Genomic DNA, 14,733 nt, shown 5'->3' on the forward strand with positions numbered 1-14,733 from the left:
AAAATGCTCCTACAAACCTTTGTTTTCACACCAAGGGGAAAGCTATTAGCTTTGTAAAGCCTGCCTGAATTGATAAGGTACTCAAGAGCATGGAAAAATTAGACTTCAGGGATGTTCCTATGCTGTTATGATGACCTGGCTGGGGGAGTCTTCAAGAGGTGATCCTAAAATCTAAGGCCCTAAAAAGATCGGCACTTTGTGCTGGCCTGGGGCCGAAAGTAAGGCTAGATAGAGCTGGCGTCTACACACGCCCAGCCCTACTTTTGCCACCCATTATGGCACATGATTGACCACACAGGGTGCGCCATGATAACGCATGGGCATCAGAGCACCCAAACGGTGCTGGCCGGAAGGGCCGTCATCATGGCGCGCAAGCAGATCATTGCTGCACCATGTGGTTGTCACAGCAATGATCCAGGGCAAACAGGGGCAGCATTTCGCCACCCATCTGACGAGCTCCTTACTTGTCCAAGCTCTAGACTGAGCAAGCCAAAATAAGGTTAAGATACAGAAATTGTATGTTAAGGATCTCCTGCAAATAACTATTTTTCGTTCAAAGCACCTGCAGAGTGAAGTGGCAGCTGATGAAGGAATGTTTCATCTTTAATGTCCATGTACCCATCTCAGCCCCCCCCCCCCCCGCATCCTTCCTATTAACTCCAAGACCAAGATGGCAATCCACTAAGCAACCCTGAATAGCTCTGTGTGTGTGCATGCGCATGCACATGTGTCTTAAGTCATCTGTCAACTTATGGTGACACCATGAATTTCATAGGGTTTTCTTAAGCAAGGTATACTCAGAGGTGTTTGGCCAGTTCCTTCCTCTGAAATATAGCCTACACCACCTGCTGCATCAAAGTTAAGAAAACATAAAACACAGCACAGCAGATGCTGGATTACAGTTTTTCCATCATATCTAGTTTGACCAAAGAAGTAGCAAATGCCAACTGCAAATCATGCCCCATTCAAGAGTATTAGTTTCCACACACCCTCTAAGTTGCCGTCCCAGAGGGAAAAAAGGGTGCTGAAGTGTGGTTAGTGGGGCAATCTCCTTTAAAGGAAATCATTAAACAGAGAGTCTGTGAAAATTTAGAAGGGAATGCCATAATGACAAAAAGTCAACATGTGTTTCTAAGAAATAAATCATGCCAGACTAATCTGATCTCTTTTTTGGATAAAATTACCAGCTTGGTAGATGAAGGGAATGCTGTGGATATAGCAAATCTTGATTTCAGTAAAGCCTTTGATAAGGTTCCCCATGACATTCTTGCAAACAAGCTAGTAAAATGTGGGCTAGACAAGGCAACTGTTAGCTGGATTTGTAATTGATTGACAAGCCAAATCCAAAGGGTGTTGAACAATGTATCTTGGAGAGAAGTGACCAGTGAGGTGCGACAGGGTTCTGTCCTGGGCCCAGTGTTATACAACATCTTTATCAATGACTTGGATGACAGAATTGGGGGCATACTTATCAAATTTGCAGATGACACCAAATTAGGAGGAGTAGCTAATACCCCAGAGGACAGGATCAAAATTCAAAATGACCTGAATAGACTAGAAAGCTGGGCCAAAGCTAACAAAATAAAATTCAACACAGAGAAATGTAAGGTACTGCATTTAGGGTGGAAAAATGAAATGCACAGATAAAGGATGGGGGACACCTAGCTGAACGGGAGTACGTGTGAAAGGGATCTAGGAGTCCAAGTAGACCACAAGTTGAACATGAGTCAACAGTGTGAAGCAGTAGCTAAAAAGGCCAATGCGATTTTAGGCTGCATCAATAAAAGTATAGTGTCTAGATCAAGGGAAGTCTTAGTGCCACTCTATTCTGCTTTGGTTAGGCCTCACTTGAAATGCTGTGTCCCCTTCCGGGCACAATTCAAAAAGGATGTTGACAAGCTGGAGTTTGTCCAGAGGGTGACTAAAATGCTGAAGGGCCTGGAAACCATGCCTTATGAGGAGAGACATAGGGAGATAGATATGTTTAGCCTGGAGAAGAGGTGGTTAAGAAGTGATATGATTGCCCTGTTTAAGTATCTGAAGGGGTGTCACACTGAGGATGGAGCAAGCTTGTTTTCTGCTGCTCCAGAGACTAGGACCCGGAGCAATGGATGCAAGCTACAGGAAAAGCGATTTCACTTCACCATTAGGAGGAACTTCCTAACAGTAAGAGCTTTTCGACAGTGGAACACACTCCCTCGTAGTGTGGTGGAGTCTCATTCTTTGGAGGCTGGACGGCCATCTGTCAGGGCTGCTTTGATTGTGTGTTCCTGCACACAATCCTTGGGGTTTCTTCCAAGTTCATGATTCTATGAAAGAAATAGGAGCAGGGGGTTGTCATCTCCATGTTCTGTCCCCTCCTCAAAAGGGGCCCATAACACTAACTGCTGAGAAGGCATGCACTTTAATATTTTAAAAATATCAATGCCTCATCAGACATTAAAAACACACACACATTAAAATTGGGTTATTTACTTTCAGAAAATTTGCTGCATTTGTTCTTCCAAACTTTGGAAGTGGTTCCCAAACTTTGGTCCTCCAGATTTTTGGATTTCAATTCCCATAAGCCCTAGCCAGCTTGGTCTACAGTCAGGAATCCTGGGAACAGAAGTCTAAAACATTTGGAAGATCCAAGTTTGGGAACCACTGAAGCTTGGAAATAACTAGCTACAGAGAATGAGTTTGTTGTAATTGTTATTTAATGAGCAGTAACCTCAGTTCTTTTGCAAGGTAATTTTAACTGTTTTAGTTGTTTTTCTAGTTATTGCATGGTGAATGAGGAATACAATATTATTCAAGTGCTGATTTACTCAACTGCCTGGTGGTCTCTTGTGAATCTTGAATTAACAACAGTGTTGATGCAATGAGCCTTTTTTGTCCTACAGGCCAGTAGCTTTTGGGTTTTTTTAAAGGGGGGGGTAATTAAAGTTACTGTTTATTTACTTAATAAAGTATTTAATATTAACAATTACTGTAAGGGTTTTTAACTACGGTAGTTGCTTTTCAGATGTAACCTCCAACCTCTACAAAGCCTTATGGCATTTTAAATAAAGCAGATTTTATTTGGCGTAAGCTTTCATGACCTTCATCAGATGCACAGGACCATGAAATCTTATACCAAATACATCATATTAAACATGACTTACAGCAAGACTTTTTGTTGTCCTTGCGCTAAAAGGCTAATACAGCTATGCAACTCAGGTTTTTCAAACTTGCTGTGATCTTTGACTGCTACGAAACAGATTTTTTTGACCTTCATTCTGTGCCACCATATAGTTAGCCACCCTACGTGACACACAGGAGTTTTGCTACAATAAAATCTTTGCTTTTTCACATTGTGTATTTCCCATGCCAAGCGGAGACAGCGATCTCAATAGTGCTCTTTTGGGGACCAACTTCTAATCAAGTGCATCATTTAAAAAGCTTTGTTCTCTCTGTTCCTGCTCTTCTGTACAGACATCAGTTTCTCATTTCCTGCCAGGTAAATTGTTAACTATTATATGCAGCTCCATTTCCTCAACTGATGTCCCGCTTGAGCTCTTCTATTGATGAAGATGAGACCTTACTTGAAATGTTCATTTCCACAGATCTTGCGGATTTAAAATAAATGCAAGCGGTCTCATCTACTTCTAAGTGTTAACTCTGACTGTTATGTTACTGTTTCTATTTAATTTTATTATGCCAAAATATGACCACACATATTCATGCATTCCCAAGACTGTAGAAGAGTTTTGAAACACCAACAGGCAGTAGATTATATTTAAAATAGTTGGTAAATTATTAACCCCCCCTGAGTTGTAGAGACCAATATTTATAGATGAAATTCTCCCATGTACACCTTTATTTCTTATCCAAAATATATGTTCCGATTTACAAATAAAATGCTATAAATGGAAAGACTTCTTTTGAGGAAACAAAGACCCAAGAAAATCTAGCATTCAATGTAAAAGCAAATGCTAAATGTTCAACATACTGGTTTCAGATACATGGACACACGGTAAATACCCATACTGCACATCGTACGAGTATGAAACATAAGTGTCTTGTAAATACCATCTCACCTAAATGTTACCTTTCATAATATCATTCAAGGAACGACAGTTTACAAGAACCTTTTCTGCAGCACTGATGGTGTTAATACTGTATAAATGTCAATGAATGAGAATCTCAGAGTCCAGATTAAAGACTCTTCATTCTTTAACCTCAGGGTCTGACTTGTATTGTAGTTGTTCAGAAAATCAGGATGCTATTCATGCTTTTACCATTCTATACGCAATCTCAGAGGCTGGCGAAGCATGACCAGTATGTAATCCTTAAGACATTTTTTGTGACCCTCAGTACCTTCAGATTGCCCTCTTTCTAGTCAAGAAAGGGTGAATTTTCTGTCCTAAAGTGTCCAGAAGCACCAACTCACCTTTAAAATAAGCTGCAGAGGGACCCTGAACATCAAAAAATACCTATTTTTCAAAACTAGAACTGGATAACTGGCCACTTCTTTCTGTTAGTTGGCATTTTGGGCAGCCATTGTGCCTCCCAACAAGAAAAAGGACTGGCCACCAGGTCCATAAAAGTTCTTTACCCGTGCTCTGTGTTAACAAGCAAATTCAATTTAACAAAGAAAGCAAAAGACATTATCATTGAGACTTTACTCTTTCACACAAAGGGGCTTTGGAACTGGGACTGCTATCTCTTCAATCCAATTCCAAAAACTGGATTCAATCCAAATCAATTCCAAAAATCCTTTGTGTGAATATAAAGGCCCAAATGACATCAAGGCATTTCCTTCCAAGTACTAGATCAAACAGTGAGGCCAAAAAGTCCCACTTAAAAGAATAATAAAAGGAGGTGAGGCTTGAACAGAAGCCCAGTTCAGATGTTACAGGAAACTAAAAGTTTTCCCATTACAACAGGATGAGATTCATGTGGTTCTCCTAGCAGTTTTAGCCAAAAGTGCTAGTGCAAAGGAATGTTGGGAGCTGTAGTCTAACAATATATAGGGGACCAATAATTCCTTCCTCTACACTGCATGAACTAACTGAAACACACTTATTGTTGGCACATTCATCCTCCCACCTCTCTTGTACACCACAGAAGGCCACTGAAGAGAAAAAAGATCTGGTTTTAAACAAACCATGTTCCTAGGGCATCAGAACTCAGGAAATTGTGGTCTGTTAAAATGATGATTAGAGAAAACATGTCAAACATTAACACTAATCTTATATCCATGTATATCTTAAACAATAAAGATGCTTAACTGCAATTACTCCAGCACTGCAGTATGTTTTTGTTTTATATTTGGATTTTTGTAATTCTGAATTATACTGTAAAATAAAATAAAAAAAATAAATAAAAAAAAATCAAAAGCTATATTGTACCGTGACTAGAAATGGCTACGTGATCTAGAATCTGTGCAGGACAGATTCATACTGTATACAGATTATACCTGTATAGGCAGAAGAATGTGGGAAGAAATAGGTTTTGTTTGCACGTTCATATACATTCATATTTTGCAAGGAAAATCAGTATTACACATTCTGATTCACACACAGTCACACATACAATGCTCACAGATATGTATTTCTTCAACACAGAGATTCTTTTACTGTCTCACACAGAAACATTCATTCTCTTGTACATATGCAAGTATACCCAAGCCCATATCTGACTATATAAAAAAGAAATAAAGAGTGTGACAGAGTATTTGTGTGTGTATGTGTGACAGAATTTATGTCTGACTATTTGAGGAAGAGAGAGTCAGAGGTACTGAGTCCAATACTCAAAACACTATGTCATGCTGACTTGTCTCCCCTTCATGAAATAGCTTGGGAGTTTGTCCAAAAGAACTGGATATTCTCAGCTTCACAGAAACTCAATAACAGAGATGGAGAACCTGTTTTGTCACCTATTAAGGGCCACTGATCCGCAGAAAAATAATCAGTCTGGGTCTCAAAATGAATAGAAGACCAAGTTGATTTTAATTCTATTAAGTTCAAAGGACTGAAAGAAGGCTTTGAAAATACAGACTGGGTCACCTGTCAACAAATTCAAAGTGCTCATCAGGCCGTTGCACCAACTATCACCTATAGTGCCCACTTCTCTGTGTGTGTGCCATTCCACCCTGCTTTTTTTTCCAGAGGGAACAGTTTGGTGGCACTGCTGTGTGTGTGTGTGCTTCCCTTTCAGCAGCCAGTGCTTTGAAATACTACTTTTTTAGACTATAACTCCCAGAATGTAAACATGTATATACTGTACATGTGAAAGGGATCTACAAGTCCTAGTAGACAACAAGTTGAAAATGAATCAACAGTGTGATGTGGCAGCTGAAAAGGCCAATATGATTCTAGGCTGCATCAATAGAGTATAGTGTCTAGAATCTAGATCAAGAGTAATAGTAACTCTCTATTCTGCTTTTGATTGTCACATCCTTCCTTTGGGCATCACAGTTCAAAAAGGAAGCTGACAAGCTGGAGCGTGTCCAAAGGAGGGAGACCAAAATGGTGAAGAGTCTGGAAACCATGCCTTACGGAAAGACTTTGGGGACAGTGGAACACACTCCCTCGGAGAGTGGTCGCGTCTCCTTCTTTAGAGGTCTTTGAAGAGAGACTGGATGGCCATCCGTCATGGGTGCTTTGATTGAGAGTTCCTGCATGGCAGGGGGTTGGATTGGATGGCCCTTGGGGTCTCTTCCAACTCTAGGATTCTATGATTCCACCCAGGCAGGGGGGGCCCATATTCTTGCTGGCAAGGAGGAAATGGGAAAGCAAAACGTAGGAGCTGGGGGGGGGGGGGGGGATGGAAGGATGTGACAATCAAAATATAGTCATCCCTCCATATTCGCTAGGGTTAGGGGCACAAGACCCCCGTGAATATGGAAAAATCGCAAATAACAAAAACACTGTTTTTACTTGACAGAACACCTCTCTGGGAATCTCTAGGTCCTCCAGTGCAACTCTGTGGTCAATGTCCAGCACTGGAGGAGCTACAAATGCCAAGTAGAGTATTCTCTCTAGGAATCTCTGGGTCTTTCAGTGCATCTTTTAGTTAAATTTGACCACAGAGTTGCACTGGAGGACTTAGATATTCCTAGAGAGAACATATTAATAAAATCCGTGAATAATCAAATCCGCAAATATCAAAGCCGCAAATATGAAGGGATGACTGTACTCTTTCTAGCAATGTAAATCTATGCTTCTTACATAAGTCACACTCAGAATAGAGGACAATTTCTCCTGGAATGTAGGACAACCAGCATTGCCAGATTCCAACCAGCCTTTGCCAAATTCATTCTGCCATGGGATTCTGGGATTTGTTGTCCAAAAGGCAACATTTCCAATCTCTGATGTCAGCTGAGACCAACCAGCCACTGTCCTCATCTTTCAAAGAAGGAGAATTTGGGGACTGCTGGTTACACTGGTCAATAGACAGCTAAGCTCTGCTTTCAACACCTTCCCTCTTCAAGAAGGAGGCTGCCCAGCACAGAGAACAGCTTTGCGGGTGCTGATAAGGGTTGCTTGCCAGCTGATGAATTCTCACTTTCAAAGGGTGGCCTTTCTAGGAGTGAAGTTAGCTGGGCTGGAGCTCTGCCACCAAGCAGATGTATTTTTGAATCTTTGCTAGCATCATTAGCAAAGATTATTAGCAGCCCAGTGGTGTGAAAGAGTTAACTTGTATTAGTGGCCTTGTTGGATATTTTTCCCATTTGCTTTGCAGTTTGAGGCTGGGAAAAGATATGAAGCCTGAAAATGGATTTTTCTTTTGGGGGGGGGGTGAATTTTCTCCGTTGCTAACCTGCTTGCACAGTTCTCAGAGCTATTAGATGGGTGATGGGTCACGCCTGCACTCTTTCGATTTTCTTTGTTTGCTTCTGCATTATATAACTCTTGTGAGACTATCTTCCATCAGCCTCAGTCTGGAAGGGAGTGCACCTCAACCCAGGTGTCCTATAAGTCCAGCGATAAGGGATTTAATTTGATTGCCAGACAAAGAATACATCTGGGTAGAATTTGTTTCGGAGCCTAGTTTTATCATTGGCTGTGAGAGGAAGCTGGACCTAACAGTGAAAGGGCTGGAATGCTCCTCTGCTGTACACCATCTGCTGCCTCGTTTACTATCAATAAAGTTTGTGCTATCTAACAGTAATGTATGTCACTATCTTCCTCCTCAAAAAAAACCCTGGCGAGGCCTGGAACTACATCAATTCTGGAACAAGACAAGGAGGCGTAGGACACTTGGGCAAGAGGAGGAAGAAGCACTGTCAAGTTCTGATGCCTAAAGATGTGCTTAGTAACTTTAGCCAGCAATGACCAACCTTCTCTCTTCCCTCTGTTCTGCCATTTGCCCAGAAAAAGGGAAGAGAAAAGGGAACACAACAGCCAATTTTCCTCTTCTCCTTGGAATTTCCCTTTCTCAAAAAGAAAATCCAAGTGGCAGCATGTGCTCAAACACAATACAGTCTTGGAGCTGGCATAGCTTACGAGACAATAACTTTTGGAGCTACAATTCCCACGAATGCGCCCACAAACATGGACCATTGCTCTGAACACTAGATGGAAATGATCAGCTATCCAGATCTGGCCCTTGGACTGTAGGCATTGACAGCCACCTCTGCGTTAACAGCAACACCAGAAGGGGTGGAGAATAGTTTGAGAAAAGAAGACTTTGTTCCTGCATACTTGTGAACAAACACAATATGCCCACCAGAGAATTTAGATCTATTAAAATGGTCCTCCTCTATGTTCCATCAGTTAGGGAAACATATTCGAGGGCATGGGACTGCCTTCACTGCAGTGGCACCCCAGTTGTGAAATTCCCTCCCTCTGGAAGCCTAACAGGACCAACATTGGGATCATTTTGGCGAAAGTCAAAATTTGGATTTTTATTAAAGCCTTTAGGCCTAAACTGATGTTATCCAAGAGATACTTGTCTTAGGATTGCATTACTGAAAATAGTTTTAACTGGTTTAAAATAAACTGGTTCTAATTGATAAAGTTATATGTCAACAGATAAGGAAAACAAAACAATGGCCAACAGATTGTAAACTATCAATATACATCCCCATCCACAAAAAAAGAGACACAAAAGACTGCAACAACCATAGTACCATAGCACTAATCTCCCATGCAAGCAAAATTATGCTCAAAATCCTGTAGCATAAGACTCCAACCATACGTGGAAAGAGAAATCCCAGAGGTCCAAGCAGGGTTCAGAAAAGGAAGAGGCACAAGGGACCACATTGCAAAGATATGATGGCTAATGGAACGCACCAGGGAATTTCAAAAGAAAATCAGAACTGGCTTTTTAGATTATAGCAAAGCTTTTGACTGCATAGATCATAAAAGGCTATGGAACACCCTTAAAGGCATGGGAGTGCCATCACATCTGATAATCCTGATGAGAAATCTGTACTCTGGACAAGAGGCTACTGTCAGAACAGAACACGAAAAAACATAATGGTTCCCAATTGGCAAAGGAGGCAGACAACGCTGCATCTTATCACCCTACCTGTTCAACTTATTGTAAGAACATATTGTAAGGAAAGCAGGCTTGAACAAAGAAAAAAGAGGAGTGAAAATAGGTGGAAGGACATTCTAAAAGGACAACAATCTAAGATACATAGATGGCACCATAATACTAGCAGATAACCTCACAGACCTGGAACAACTACTAAGGAAAATCAAGGAAGAAAGTGCAAAGGCAGGCCTAGTGTTGAATATAAAGAAAACAAAAACAATGACCATGGAGAATCTTGACAAATTCAACCTAGACAATAAGGAAATAGAAATAGCAAAAGAGTTCTCGTAGCTGGGATCAAACATTGACCACAATTGTGACTACAATCAAGAAATCAGAAGACTGGGAATGGGAAGGGCAGCTATGAAAAAAATGCAGCAGTTGTTGTTGGGGATAAATCTGCATGTCTAGATTTTTCCATCACACATAAATGTCAGGAAACCAAAAATGAACAGTTTCATGGGTATGCAGCAAAAACAGAGTGTGATGACCTACATTAATTCATCTGCTGCAGCAAAAACAAAGCATCTTGTAGCATGTTTAAAGTTTTTTTAAAGTATTGAAGCAGAAATTTTATATATATTGCTGAAAAGCTTTCCTATACTTTAAAAAAAAAACATGCTTGAAGACCCTTTTTGTTGAACCTTTTGATCAAGGCTTTTTAAGTAACATCTGAAGCCAGGACTACCAGGTGATTCTCAGCGGCTCCACCACCAACTCATCCCTGGCTGCCTCCGAAGGGTGGCACGCCATACGCATAGCAACCAGATATCCTCCCTTTCCAGGACATGTCCTACATTCCAATTTCTGCTCAGGAGGGATTCTAAAATGTCCTCCATTTCGACCATAAATAATAAATAATAAATGCTTTATTTGTATACCGCCCTTCTTCCAATCAGGGCGGTGCACAGCACAACAACATACACAATATACAAAAGCAATAAAACAGATTAAAATATACATTAAAAAAACCCACCACCCAGCAGCTCAATGGTGGGTGGGGGGGGGGGGGGGACTAACTAGAGCTTGTATCGGGGAACGCTCGCTTAAACAGGAAGGTTTTTAAGTCCTTCCTGAACTGGGCTAGGGAGGTAGCCGAGCGGAGCTCTATGGGCAGCGTATTCCAGAGGGTCGGGGCCAAGATGGTAAATGTCCTCCTTGCAGTGGAGGCTAGTCTTGCCCCAGGTACCCTCAATAGCTGCTGCCCAGTTGTTCTGAGTGTGTGGGGCAGATTGTATGGGGAGAGGCGGTCCTCAAGGTATCCTGGGCCCAAGCCATGTAGGGCTTTATAGGTTATAACCAACACCTTGTATTGCGCCCGGAAGCAAAAGGGCAGCCAATGCAGATCTTTAAGTACAGGTGTTATATGACTGGCCCTGGATGTACCAGTGACCAGTCTGGCTGCCATATTCTGTACCAATTGTAGCTTCCAGGTATGGTACAAGGGTTGCCCCATGTAGAGCGCATTGCAGAAATCCAGTCGAGGGGTTACCAGAGCATGTACCACCGTTTCAAGGTCCCTCTGGCCTAGGTAGGGACGCAGCTGGCGAATCAGCCGAAGCTGATAACAGGTGCTCCTGACCGTCGCATCCACCTGAGATGTAAGGTGGAGCAACGAGTCAAGGAGCACCCCCAGACTGTGTACCGAGTCCTTTACGGGAAGCGTGATCCCGTTCAGGACAGGTGGAACCACCGCCATCCCCAGGCCAGCGGAACCTATCACGAGCACCTCCGTTTTCTCTGGATTCAGACTGAGTCGGTTTTCCCTCATCTAGCCCATTACTGACTCCAGGCATGCCATGAGAGAAGAGATGCCATCCCCAGTCACTGCATCAGTCGGAGACATAGAGAAGACTATTTGGGTGTCATCAGCGTACTGATAACCCTGCACCCCATGTCTCCGGATGATCTCTCCCAGCGGTTTCATGTAAATGTTAAAAAGCATGGGAGACAGAATGGCTCCTTGAGGGACCCCAGATGTAAGGGCCCTCCTGTCGGAGCACATGTCCCCCAGCTGCACCATCTGGAACCTCCCGGAGAGGTAGGACCGGAACCACTGGAGCGCAGTGCCCCCAATTCCCACCTCTGCCAGGCGCTCCAGAGGGATACCATGGTCTATGGTATCGAAAGCCCCTGAGATGTCCAAAAGCACCAACAGAGACACGCTTCCCCTGTCCATGCCCAGACGGAGATCATCGACCAAGGCGACCATGGCCGTCTCCACCCCGTAGCCCGCCCGAAAGCCAGTTTGAAATGGGTCCAGATAATCCGTTTCATCCAAGATCGATTGAAGCTGGATTGCAACCGCCCTCTCAATCACCTTCCCCAAAAATGGCAGCAGCGAGACTGGCCGATAATTACTATGCATCAGGGGGTCGAGGGAGGGCTTTTTTAACAGCGGTTTTATTGTGGCCAATTTCAAGCTGGATGGAAATTGCCCGTCCCTCAGAGATGTATTTATAATCCGGTGTAACAACGAGGTTACCACCGGTCACCCCTGAGCCGCTAGCCATGAGGGACAGGGATCGAGGGAGCAGGTTGTCTTCCGAACGCTTCCAAGGATCCATGACTAAGACCATGACTAAGAAGCATGCATCTATATTTCTAAGTGTGTGTTCTGGTTATTGTTTGTAATGTCCTACATTTCTTCTTGAATGCCCTACATTTATGTGATGCCTTGTTATAACATCTGGTCCACTTGGCCATCCCCAAATTCACAAGAGGAAATCTAGGAAGGGCTGCAAGCTCAGCTCGCAAACAAAAAGGGAGCATGTTTGGAAAAGCACCAGCTTTCAAGCCTCTTCTCCCCGAGTGTGACCAGATGTCCTCCATTTTCTAAGACCTGTCCTACATTCCAACCTTCTCTGTCCAAGAGGAATTCCAACAGGTCGTCCATGTTAAGCATGACTAAGAAAGATGAATTTATATTTTCAATGGGCCCTTGGTATCTACTAGGATTTGGTTCTGGGACTCCCCTATGAATACCAAAATCTGTGGACATTCAAGTGCCATTAAATGGCATAGTAAAATGGTGTAAAAAGATTCCTTATATAAAATGGCATAGTAAAAACATTCTATATAAAATGGCAAAATCAAGGCTTGCATATTCCAAAATACAAACCTTCATTTTGCCATATTATATAAGGGACATTTTACTATGCCACTGTATTTAATGGGACTTGAACATCCAAAGATTTTGGTGTTCATTGGTGGGGGGGGGGGGGTTCTAGAAACAAACATTACTAGTAGATACCAAGAGCCCACTGTAAATATAAATGTATCCTTCTTCTTTTATAGAGATAGATATAGATATATATTCAAACCATGGATGCAGAGGAAAAACTGTACATAGGTGTTTTTGGCTTTTATTTTGGAATGTTCTACATTTTTGTTTGAATGTCCTACTCAGTGGTTCCCAAGCTTTGCTCCTCCAGATCTTTTGGGCTTCAGCTCCCAGAATTCCTGGTTGTTGGCCAAACCAAATAGGGCTTCTGGGAGTTGAAGTCCAAAACAGGAGGATCCAAGATTGGGGAAACGGTGCATCTTACGTGCCTTGTCCTCCTTGGGTTCACCCTGGGGTCCAAAACGCCCTGCAGAAATAATCCAGTTTGAGACCGCTTTAACTCCTGACTCACAACACACACTTCAACGCTCTCTGGTCCCATCCTCATGACCCCTACACTCATCTCTTCCCCTCACCACAGGCTAGTCCCATTGCAAAAAGGGATCGGCCAGCTCATCTCCATGCACAAAGGCTAGTTTCAAATGCCTTTGTGCACTAACCACGATTGTTAAAACTGGACCTGCAACTTCATCTCCATACACAATGGATTTGTAATTTGGACTGACATCCTCAGATATCAATGGCATCTATGTGTCTGGGCCTGGCTTCCACTCCAACAAATGCATCTGAGGAAGTAGACTTAAATGTCTAGGAAAGCTCATACTGCCAACTTCTTCCTTTGACTGAAAAGATAATCGCACTACAGTCTTAAAATACGCTGCCTTCCATTGCATTTGGGGGTTTGTGGTTCAGTGAGGCTTAAGAGCTCTCTGGCTGAATATTCTTAAATGCCCCTTCCTAAACTACAAGTCCCAGAATGCAACAGGAGGCAGGCACAGCATTTAAACCCACCTAGCCCTGTTTTAAGAGCGTAGTGAGATGATTTGATGAGTCTCAAAGGTGGTACAAGATCTCTCTGCGTACTGACTCCACAGACTAACACAGCTATGGCTTTGAATTCTGCCTTGGCTCAGTGCTAGAGAATTCTGGGAAGTGTAGTTTTGTGTAACATTCAGGCTTCTTCTCTGTCAGAGAGCTCTGGTGCCACTATAAACTACAGTACAGTTCCCAAGCCAGGGCAGTTACAGCGGTCTCAGAATGTATTACTCTTTTCTGCAGTGTGTTCTGGACCAACGTTAAACCACAAAGTAATCATTAAAGTAAAATTATTAAACGGATTAATTATTAAAGAAAAATTTAAATGAAGAGCAGAGTGATGAGGAAAGACTGGTATATAGCCATTATACATAAAATATATATTTATATAGTCATTATGTTAATTGTGTATATTATTATTTTCTAGGGCTGAGGTCTAATAGAGCTGGGTGGGGAGTTCGAATCCGGCGGCGGCGCCTGAGAAAGAAAGCGGTCAAGAGGAGGAGCAGCGGCTCCCCCTTCCGGCCGGACGAGGGACTGCAGCCTCTGAGCCAAACCAGGCCTTTCCTTTAATCCTTTTGGCTCCGGAGAGTCCAGAGCCCCTGGCCTTGCGAACTCTCCCGGCTGGGCTGGGCTGGGCTGTCCTTGCCTCCCGGCTCTTTGCGAAAAGGGGAAAGGATCACTGGAGGGTGCTTCCGAGTGAATCGAGACGCATTTAGAGAAGCAGGAGGATGCATCCGCTTGGGAGACAGGCGGGATAGGGATTTCATAAGAAACAAACATGTTGTTGCTGTTGTTGTTGCTGCGAGGTCTGCTGGCTCCCTGGCGCTGCAGCCTTCCCTGCCTCGGTGTGTTTGTGTGAGAGGCTGAATCCGTGTGAAGAGGGAGAGAGGGAGGGAATGGCGAGCGAAGGCAGGCAGGAGGAGAATGACATATTGTCTGCCGAGGGAGAGAAGAGCCCCCTCCCTCCCTCCTCTCTCTCTCTCTCTCTCTCTCTCTGATTGGCGGAGGCGGCCGTGACGCGCGGGGCTGCTGCTGGCTATTTGAGGCAGAGGCGAGGGAGG

The 14,733-nt window shown here is 43.2% G+C and overlaps 1 protein-coding gene across 1 annotated transcript in view; it reads right to left on the bottom strand.

Moving 5' to 3' along the window:
- Positions 1 to 14,733, bottom strand: part of BRF1 (BRF1 RNA polymerase III transcription initiation factor subunit) — a 359,625-nt gene that overhangs the window by 171,297 nt on the left and 173,595 nt on the right. The gene's annotated exons all lie outside the window — the stretch shown is intronic.

This window comes from Sceloporus undulatus, chromosome 1 (assembly GCF_019175285.1).
Source record: "Sceloporus undulatus isolate JIND9_A2432 ecotype Alabama chromosome 1, SceUnd_v1.1, whole genome shotgun sequence".
Taxonomy (NCBI): domain Eukaryota; kingdom Metazoa; phylum Chordata; class Lepidosauria; order Squamata; family Phrynosomatidae; genus Sceloporus; species Sceloporus undulatus.